The 10,852-nt window shown below is 43.8% G+C and overlaps 1 pseudogene; it reads right to left on the bottom strand.

Annotated features, from left to right (window-relative positions):
* Positions 1 to 7,241: 7,241 nt before the first annotated feature.
* LOC147957104 (uncharacterized) lies at positions 7,242 to 8,366 on the bottom strand (annotated as a pseudogene).
* Positions 8,367 to 10,852: the final 2,486 nt, after the last annotated feature.

The following is a 10,852-nucleotide window of genomic DNA, read 5'->3' as shown; positions in this document are numbered from 1 at the left end:
CCGTTTGACATAAACAAAAATAGTGAGGAACCAACCTGTGGTTTGCATCAAACTTGTGGTGACGCAAAGGGCATCGACACAAAGAAAAATTGCACACATGGCCGGCTCTCCTGTGCCAAATGGCGATCAATTGATTGCATTCATGTTCGACGGCGACATTGCCGTACCGTGCCAAGGATCGTTATGCCAGCTGATGCACGGCATGTTCCTATAGCTCGCAAGCACTAGTTTGTTGTTTTCTTTTGGGAAACAGCACTAGCTTTTTTGAATTACCAACTAGGCGTAGTGCCACCATCCTATATCAATGATGCAGGAGCCTCATTTCTTTGCGTGACAGAAGTTTTCCGCAACCTACCTCATACCTTATAATATTCTTTCTGCAGGAACTGAAGAAAACCCAGCAGTTGCAGGCCAAGAATTAAGAACCTGAGTTAATCGATGCATACATGCCTGGTTAAAAAACAGACATACTCTAATTGTTTCTGATCAATGAATGTAGATTTTTAAAGAGTCAATTTAGCTAACTTTGATCAAGCTTATATAGAAAAATATCTGCATTTAGTACCAAAGCTCAACCTGCTTGATTCATCATGGTTCACATATACATGCTTTAACAATTTATCACGATACATCCTAGGCGTTTAGGAAGAAATTTCAGATGCTTGTGGGACAAATGTGGTTAAGAGTGTGGTTTTTCCTAGATTGAGCTCCATGGTACCTCATGAACTGTAAAATCAAAACAATTAGTCAAAAAAAATTCTGAAACTTTGTGGCATCGGCTATGACCAAAATTTGTAGGTGCCTACAAAATTTGTTTACCATTTTTTACTGTTCATGGAGCTCGAGCTAGATTACAACTTTCCGATGTGGTTGCTTACAAATCCACTGTGGTTCCTTGTACCGTGTTCGTCTCACCCACAAGTATTATCCATGCTATGTGAGGCTATGTGAGGTATGGATGTGCTCCTGCCATAGCTTCGGGGCCTGAAGAGATCTAAGAATTCACAGGCGGGGAAGTAGGCAGCGATCATGCTCTAATATACGTTGATGTATCTTTTCCTGGTGTCTTTTATCCCCTGGTACCTTTTTTGCATTCTTTGTATTGTTCATCTATTGCCCATGGGGAACTAGCTTCTCTTTTTTCCTTCATTTACATCTTGTGTGAAGATGGGGCAGTATATATGCGGACGAACACAAATGACATATGGTGTTCATGGCTGGAAGATGTTGGATCAGTAATATTTTAGATTGACTTTACATAACACCTAGGTGATATACATTTTCCTCATCCCCCTTTCAACTTCAGCACCTCTTTCTTTTAGCAAAAACAATAGGAAAATCCCGTACGGTACCCTTTTTATATTAATATGGAGTTAATTGCAAAAGGCAACCACATTTACTGCTAGGTTTGCAGAAAACCACCAAGTCGTTAATCCCTTGCAAAAATCACCACGCTCCTACTAAACTTTTTGCAGAAACCACTGATCACTCGCTTTACCCATTTAGTCGTGTTTCCGACGGGTGGGGTCTGATTGTAAGGTGCTGACTTGGCAAAGAATTGACAAACACACCCATTGATATAAAACAAAAATAAATCAGACCCACGCCCGTGCCATCGCAAGAAGCAGGTAGTCGCCGCCGCCGCCGCCCAGGTGCTCCTACCGCGTGGTCAGCAACGAGGGGCTATCACCCGAGAGGGGCAGTCTAGGAAGAGACGAGGAGAGCAGCTCGCATGTTGAACCCCCGTGGTGGCCGTCTCCTTCCCTCATACGGAGGACCCCATGTCGGCGTCGCCAGACCAGCAGAATGCCTTCAGGATTGGTTGTCTGCCTCAACCAACTCGTGCAACCCAACAGTCGGTGCTAAAACTGGTAGATCTTGGGTAAGGGGTCCCAAGCTTGGTGATTTTAGCTAGATGGTTACAAGAGAAAGTAGGGACCAGATTTTTACCCAGGTTCGGTCCATCTTGATGAGGTAAAACCCTACGTCCTGCTTCTGATATATTGATTATAATGGGGTACAAAGTATAGATGCTAGGAGACCAAGTTTCCATCGTACCCCTATAGACTAAACTCCACGGCTTATATAGACGCCAGGGGTACCTAGGGTTTGTACATGGTCGGTTGCAATCTACAATCTAAGGATAAGCATTCTGATCATTTAAGTATGCTTGAACTGTACGCCAAGCCTCCAATAGATCTTCATCTTGATTACGCCGAGGGCCAGGACCACCATGGCTCATTCATTAGTCTTCGGTGGGTCCTCGGCCCGACCCATAACCAACGGGCTCACATGGCAAGCATCCCCCAATCCAGGACACCAATAGTAGCCCATGTATTAGTCTTCAAGCCGAGGACCTCCAGCATCCTTCGGGATAACCATAAAAATTTGAGTCTTTAACTTCGTAGGCGAGTTTCATCCTCCACGCTGGCTTCCAATTCTGAGGTCATGCTCGACTCCAAGGTCTTCTTTGTCTTCCCTTATTGCGTCCATGCATTAAATAAGAGGAGATATCTTTTAACAAGGCATCCTTCTTGACGCACCTCGTTAACTTGTCAAGGACGAGGTATCATTTTAGCTTAGCTGCAATGGCTGGCCATGAGAAAGTTGACCAAGTCAAACCCTTACAGTTTTTTTCGGCCAAGAACCGAAGCGTCCTCTCAAACTAGTAGAATCCAGAGCATCGGTCCCGTTTCCTAAGGGCTTTAGCCCCGGTTCTGGAACCGGGACTAAGCAATCAGGACTAAAGGCCCCCACTCTTAGTCCCGGTTGTGTTACAAACTTGGACTAAAGGAGCTCCACGTGGCCGCTGTGGGGCCCCAGGCAGGAGGACCTTTAGTCCCGGTTGGTAAGCAGCCACGCGCCAGCAGCTGCCAGGCACTGGGGTTTTTGTTTTTTTAAGGAGGGTTTATGGTTTTCGAGGGTTTAGGGGTTTCATGTGTTTCCTCTTTTTCTTTTTGTGTTTACCATTCAATTCTTTTACTTTTAGGGTTTTCATTTTCATTTTTTATTTTTCATTCAACTCGAAGCTAGTGTTAGGACCCCGATTCTAAGTCACACCGATCTAGCATGTAACACCTCATATCACTTTGAGGCCTCACTCACGGTATTCCCACGGGTGTCGCCTTATCATGGCCCGGGACCATTTGCGCCTTTTGGCTCACATATATGATAGTATCGCTAGCATCCATATGACAGAGAATCCGGGCCGACATGACTAGTCGTGAACCCAGAGTGGCACTAACTTACGGGGAGAGGCATACATGAATCAACATCGAGCATGTCGGTCAGCAGCGTGCGAATCCGGGCTGTAGCACTAGGCTAACAGGGCTCCGGTGAACCGGGCTGTAGCAGGCTAGGCAGGACTCCGGATGTCACCGCGTGACATTTCCCCGAAGGGACAGACACAGGAACGAAGTGAATCACATACCGGCCAGTCTAAGTGTTCCAGAGCAGTAGTGCTGGGCTAGCAGGACTCCGGTGAACCGGGCTGTAGCAGACTACCATGGCTCAATGGAAGCACTAGACTACATTTCCCCATAAGAGAGGCTACCAAGGATAAACAACTAGGTTGTCGGATCCCACACATAGCAATACACGTCACACGTACGCATAACATGCAAGTATGTGTTGTACAACATGGCATCACAACATAACTCAAACTCATATAGATAAAGGCCCAGAAGAGCCACATAGCATTAAATACAAACAGGGGTCACAAGACCCATCATTCAGAGCATACAAGCAACGGAAGCATTACATGTCTGAGTACAGACAACTACAAAAGAAAAAGGCCGAGAAGCCTGACTATCTACAAGTCCCTCCCAAGGGTACAAGATCGTAGCTGAGGTAACAAGCTACTCGTCGATGTCCAAGCGATACTACTAGTGATACAGATGTCTCACCTGCAAAACATAAATAAAGCAAACGTGAGTACAAAGGTACTCAGCAAGACTTACATCAGATCCTATCATACATGCATTTGTATCAAGAAGGTAATGTGGGTTTAGTTGCAGCAAGCCAGCTTTGACTCAGTGGCTATTATGTTCTACAAGAACGAGAAACTTCTTTGAGATGAGGCAGCGCACATGAGTCCACTAATCACCACATCAATACACTACTATGGATCCATCCTCGTCTCCTCACGAGAAGGCCATCCATAGCACTCACACTTGTCTTGAGCATTTTAGAGTATCCACTTTAAGTTGTCTATGTACCACGTAAGCATTCAAGAAGTCCATAACCGAGGACACGGCTATTCGAATAGATCATGATAACCCTGCAGGGGTGTACTTCTTCACACACACTCTCACCACTTATCACCATATACACGTCATGTATCTCGGCAACCTTCAAGCGAAAGCCTGGCGAGGGTGTCAGCCACGACCTGACTAACCACACAAGACTCTAGTCCAGGTTTATCGCCTATTCGGGTTCCATCCGCAAGGAGATCCGGCCGGGGTTTCGCTCACGGCCCCAAACGATGTGTACAGGGTTCCCGAGCCCACCATCCGGGTGCCACTCGGTACACCGGGCCACGTGTGCCTAGTCTGTCCCAAGTCCACCCTGCCGGGTGCCACTCGGTAGAAAAATAGCACTACCTATAAACACCAGAAACTATTTGCAACTCCTGGACAGAGATCAAGTTGGCTAATAAGTCGAGAGGGGTCGAGTTACCGGAACCCAATGTGTGGTAGTAGCTAGTCCTTGGACAACATACACAGAACTCAGTTCTTAGGGACGGTTCCAGTGAGACAACCCACCATGTACTCCTACATGGCCTCTCACCGCTACCTTTACCAAATCGTGTTCACACACTTAACTCTCAACATCAGAACATAGCACTGTACTCCAATTCATTTCCAATGAATCAAACCTGACATACTCTAAGCAATAGCAGGCAAAGCATGGTAGGAACACAACATGGCTCAATCAACTCCTACACATGCTAGTGGGTTTTAACTATTTACTGTGGCAATGACAGGTCATGCAGAGGAATGGGTTCAACTACCGCAGCATAAAGTAGCAGTTGAATCGTTGTTGTCCTAATGCAATAAATGAGAGCAGGAGCGAGAGATTAGAATTGTATCAGAATGAACAAGGGGTTTTTCTTGCCTGATAGATCAACAGGGGGCACTGCTCCACTGACAGGTACTCTGGATCGGTCTCCGGAGCAAGACCTATCGAGAAGGAACGGTGTCGAAAATCAAACACAAGCATATGCAACAATATGATGCATGAACATGGCATGAGTATGTGATATTGTTTGAGTTAATGCATCTAGCATTTATTTGGTTGAAGTCCATTTGAAACAAGGGTTCAAATGCAACTCCAAATTAAGCTCTTAAATTTGCCATTTATATGTTTTCATAGATACAGCATGTATAGGTTGGTTTGTCTTGCATGAAAATGGTACAGATGGATAGATTGAATTTTTCTGATCATTTTTCATATATAAATTATTTCAATCTGAGCTACGGTTGAATTTCTATGAATTTCTAAAGTTTATAACATTTTCTGGATTTTCCTGATTTATTTTAAATCCAGAAAACCATTACTGCGTCAGCATTGCGTCATGCCTGCGTCAGCAGGTCAACGGTGCTGACCAGGTCAAACCTGACGTGCGGGGTCCACCCGTCAGTGTCACAGTTTAAACAGGGGGGTTATTTTCTAATTTAACTAAAAGATTAAGGCGCTAGGGCCCACTGTCAGTGTCACTAATGGGGGGATTAGTCCTAAACTAATCTTGCCACGTCAGCGTCACCGGATTAAGCACCGGCGACCACATCTCGCGGCGGAGGCTCGCCGGAGTTGCTCGGGCTCACGCTACAGGCGGCGGTTTGCGATGCGGTTGGCCTCTACGGCTAGCTGGAGCTCGCGCGCACCTAATGGAGCAGACATGGGGGGCTACTGTGGCCTATGGTGGCGGCAGTAGCAAGCTTGGCGGCGCCCGGAGCTCGGGTGAGCTCGGGGCCGAGGCTACAACGGGTGTGGCGATGCGGGGTTAGCACCTAGGGCTTCTAAGCGGTGCGGCGAAAACATTGGACGCATGCCCGGGACCAAGTGATCACCGGAGTGTCGCCGGCGTCGAGCTCGTGCGGCGGTGCGTCTCGGCTCCGGTGGAGGAGGCAGCTAGAGCTCGAAATCGGCGTAACGGCGATGGCGATCCGGCGGCCGTGCATGGAGAAGACGGGTCGATGGCGAGGCAGCAGGGCGTCCGGCGGTGCGTGGCTCATCGGGGACGAAGAGGAGGTCATAGCGGAGCTTGCAGACACGGAGAGAGGGCGAGGGGGAGGCGGTAGCTACGACGGCGACGAGCTGCAACGACGGCAGCGTTCGGGCGCGGGAGAAAGAACGAGGGGGAGAGACCGAGGAAAGGGGATCGACTCGGGGAGAGAGTGAGAGGTTTTCAGGGGGGTGCGTGTCGCCCTCGGGTGCCTCCAGCGGCGAGCAGTGAAGCAGGAGGTGGCCGGCGTGTGCTCGCGCACGGCGGCCACGCACGTGCTGTCCTTCTATCAAAGGAGGAAGAAGACCGGGGAGCCCCTGGTGGGTTGGGCCACTTCTGCCAGGTAAGGCCCAGGTGAGGTGCACAGGTAAGTTTCTCCCTCTTGTTGCTATTTTGTTTCTGTTTTCATTTTCTATCATTTGTTTTGACTTAGTAATAATACTAAATCATTTCATTTAATTCTGTAAAATTTTGCAGGGACCTAAGGGATTAATCCAAAGCCCCTCACCAAAATTCAGAATTTTTGCACATATATTATATATATAGCAAATATATATCCAAAGCAAATAATTACTGGAGTAATTCCAAATGCTCAAAATAAATACTTATGAGCTCTTTAAAAATATTGGTTTGATTTTTATCTCTGTCCAATATTTTCAGAGAGCAACATGAGCATTTTGTTGGACCCTTTTGGAGCAATTTTTTTTACTTGGGTCATTTCCAGAAATGATTCTAAGGATTTCACAAATCCCCATTTCAAATTTAAATGGAATTTAAACATGATGCAAACATGAAGGCTAGCCTAGGTCATACCAGAACTAGGGATGTGACAACTAGCTACTACATATAGCAATGAAGGAACCATTACACAAATCGTCATGAATATAGAGAGAAGTGACCTCTCTTTCTCCGTGCTTGGTCGAACAACAAGTTTTCGTATATCTATTCGACGCTACTACGTCTAGTACACGTTCATGCATATATAGAATATAACATCTCTGACGATCCCTAATATCTAATTACCAACATTCACTATCAATTCTCGGTGGTATTCTCCGGTTTTAGCTATGATCTCTTCAAGGAAGAATCCCGCCGATTCCTCTTGAATTGCTCGTATGCGAGCCTTTGGTAGGAGTTCGTCCCGCTTCCGTTCGATCTAATTTAAAGAAGGAGGGCAATATATATATGAATGAATGAGTCTCAACACAATTGATGGTAATAAAATAAATTTGTGAATATTGTTTATGTACTTCAAGTTGTTAAGGAAATCTGCCCGTCTCAGAGGTCGTTTGGCGAATGAACTCGCAAACGTAGTATCCACATAAGTTATTCTCGGATCCCTGCCTCGAGCACTTTAGGAGAATAGAGCTCAGTCAAAATAATAATCAAGCATGATAGTGGTACTGAAACTACATTGAAAGAGATGCGTGGACCTAGCTAGTACTACTTACACTGAGTTGTTGAAATCACAACTCCTCTCTCTATTCACCCCTAGCCTGCTTGGTGAACTCTTTCCAAACCCTGCCCGGCATAGAAAATGAATAAAGGAGTTATTTACGTAACGAGTCCATAACAAGTACTTTTCATGCGTCAAGTTGAATGACTAGCAGAATAAAGTGGAACCTGCGCACGCATAGCTCATCAATTACACTTAACATCGGGTAAGCGAAACAGAATGATGTGTACAAGACAGTATAACACTCACCCGAAGTTGTATGGAAATAGTATTTCCCTTTTGGTTTGTTGTTCAATTAACACCCTTAGCAAGATCTTCTCTACATCCTTGGCATTCCATTTTACCGTAGTTTCATGAATAGTATTTGGGTTTATGTACCAAATGTCCCAGATTTGTCCTCTTTTGCATTCGAGAATCTTTTTTCTGCATAATATATATAATGAGGATAGTTATACATGCAATGAACGAGCAGAGCTAGAGACTTAATTACAGAATGATACTTACAAACAATAGCAACTGACGACAGATTTTTTTTGATGGCGTCTTGATTGTATAACTGAAATAATTCTTCAAAACATAAATATCCTCGTCTCCATTGAAGTAATGCTCATCTTTAACCCCCGCAATGATATAGTCAGCCTCTTCCTTTGAGGCTTCCAAGTACCAGTCATGCAATCGCATCATCGTTGGTTGATGCGGGAGCTCCTCGGGCCTGATGAGAGGCTTCCCGTGCTCGAATCTAAATGCTAACCGAGACATTTCAAACTGTACCTCATCGCCTAAGTAATCACCAACAGTGAAACTAGGATCAGCGGCCGCTACCTCCGGATCATTAGCGATATCGCCTAAGTACATGCCACCACAGTAAATATCATAACTGCATGGTGCAGCTTCTATAGAGTAAAAGGCGGTTTTACATGCGTCAGTACCGAAATCAGGAATTAAATCTGAGAATCGGGGAAATCTATGAACCTGTAACTCTCCCATAACATCGTATGATAGATTGGAATATTAAGCCAATTAATATCGACTGACATATTGGGTTCTGCATCCGAAAGACAGCTTGTACGCCTAAACAATACCAACACACTACAACTTTAAAAAATAGAAAATCGACACAATGCAGATACTGATATGCCGGCCGATATTCACAATTTTGGCATATCATTTTTTAAAGCCATATGGATCATTCACCTATTCTTTCAAAGGCCCCGCCCCCTCATTTCTATTCAGTCCGTGCATAACCCTCGATCACGTATGACCAATGAACATGTTTTTTCCCATAAATTATGAACTTTTTGATCCTTTTTTCTTTCTTTGCAACTAAGACTTTTTGATAAATTTTGGACCTCCTCTCCATTTTTCTTTCTTCCCAACTAAGAATTTTCGATAAATCTGGGACCTCTTCTTCATTTTTGTTTCTTCTTAACTAACGAATCCGTTTTAGAAAGGGAAATTAATTACTAGAGAAATCCACGGGCGTTGTGATGCGTTATTGGAGTTGTACACGACACGTGTTGGAATCGTTGTCCGTACAAGTCAGGACTAATGTCGGGAAGTCTTATCTCCCCTTTTACACATAAGACATTGCATTTCATATGCTTTATTCTTAAAGTGATGCATTAGTTTCATAATTTTGTGAAACTATGATGTATAATTGTTTGTCATATGCAGAATGGATATGAACTTGAATATCGAGCAAACAATAGATAGATCGTCAGCGGACTGAAATAATTGGTCTGAATGACAATTCAAGAAAAAAGCAATGGGTTTATGTATGCTGATTGTCGTCTTTTAGATCGTTGATAAATTTTCTTCCTAAAAAGAAGTCAATACATGTCATTCCTCACCTGTCTCATCGTTTTAGCTAAGCACAAATGCATTCACCCGCAAGGTGATGCATCCTTAAACAAAGTTGCGACGTACACCCTAACACTAACTCTTTCTTCTCAGCTTCTTCTTATATTCCCAATGTCTGTTATCCCATGATGCCTTTTCACCTTTTTTTCATAAGTTCAGGACTAGTTCTTCCATTCCCTCTATTTTGCAACAAAATTTTTATGTGATAGGAAGTGTTGCAACTTGTAAAGCTCGATGCTACTGCTTCAGAAGATGGAGTGTTATATATATGCATGTATCATAAAGCACGTAGTGTTCATGATTGGAAGTTTTCGGATCATTACTATTTTTGCATTGAATTCACACCATGACTATTTTCGCAAACGTCTACCACAAGAATTCGACAGTAACGAAGCTTATATCAAGTTCATATACATGGAACTGCTTGACTTGTCAAGTACTGAAAATCAAATACTCTGTGTTATCTTTGTGCTAAAAGTATGGTATGAAATAGTGGCCCCACCTCAACCATAGCATTTTACATAAAAATATGTCAAAGATTACACTACATTAATGAGTAAATGGTAGCACACTGAATGCTATAACTACAGGATGCATCTTGTACAGACTAAAAGGAGTGTTCTATGTACATGTGTCACTGCTGAAATCAGGAATTAAATTCCCAAATGGGTGAACCCACAAACGTGCAAATTCTTCCATCAAATTGTATGATCGGCTAGAATATCAAGCCAGTCAATATCGGCTAACATACGGGATGATGCATCCAAAACACAATATGTACGTCCGGGCAACATGGACACATCACCAATGCAGATGTGCCAGCCGATGTTCAGAAATTTTGCACATCAAAGATCACGCATACCGAGTGTGGTTTTTTATAAGTCTTGGACTATTTATCCATTTTCTTTCTTCATAACAATGAATTTTTGAGAAATATTGGACTTTTATACCATTCTCTTTCTTCATAACTAAGAATTTTCGGTGAATCTTTGGAGTTTGGGTCCATTTTTCTTTCAGATCTCATGTCTGGAGTGTGGCTTTGTGTTCTTTGTGTTGTGTGACTTTGCACATCAAAGATCACGCATACCGAGTGTGGTTTTTTAGAAGTCTTGGACTATTTATCCATTTTCTCCCACCTGTCAAAGCACGACTTAAGAGGCATAACCGCATTGAAGCAATGTTGCAAGTGAGGTAATCTTCACACAACCCATGTAATACATAAGGGAAAGAGATACATAGTTGGCTTACAATCACCACTTCACACAATACATGAATAAAGCATTACATTCATCCAAATACACTCAAGGTCC

This window comes from Triticum urartu, chromosome 7A, assembly GCF_056163025.1.
Source record: "Triticum urartu cultivar PI428250 chromosome 7A, HENAU_Tu73, whole genome shotgun sequence".
In the NCBI taxonomy this organism is placed as follows: Eukaryota; Viridiplantae; Streptophyta; class Magnoliopsida; order Poales; family Poaceae; genus Triticum; species Triticum urartu.
This window is presented reverse-complemented; position numbering and strand designations above follow the sequence as displayed.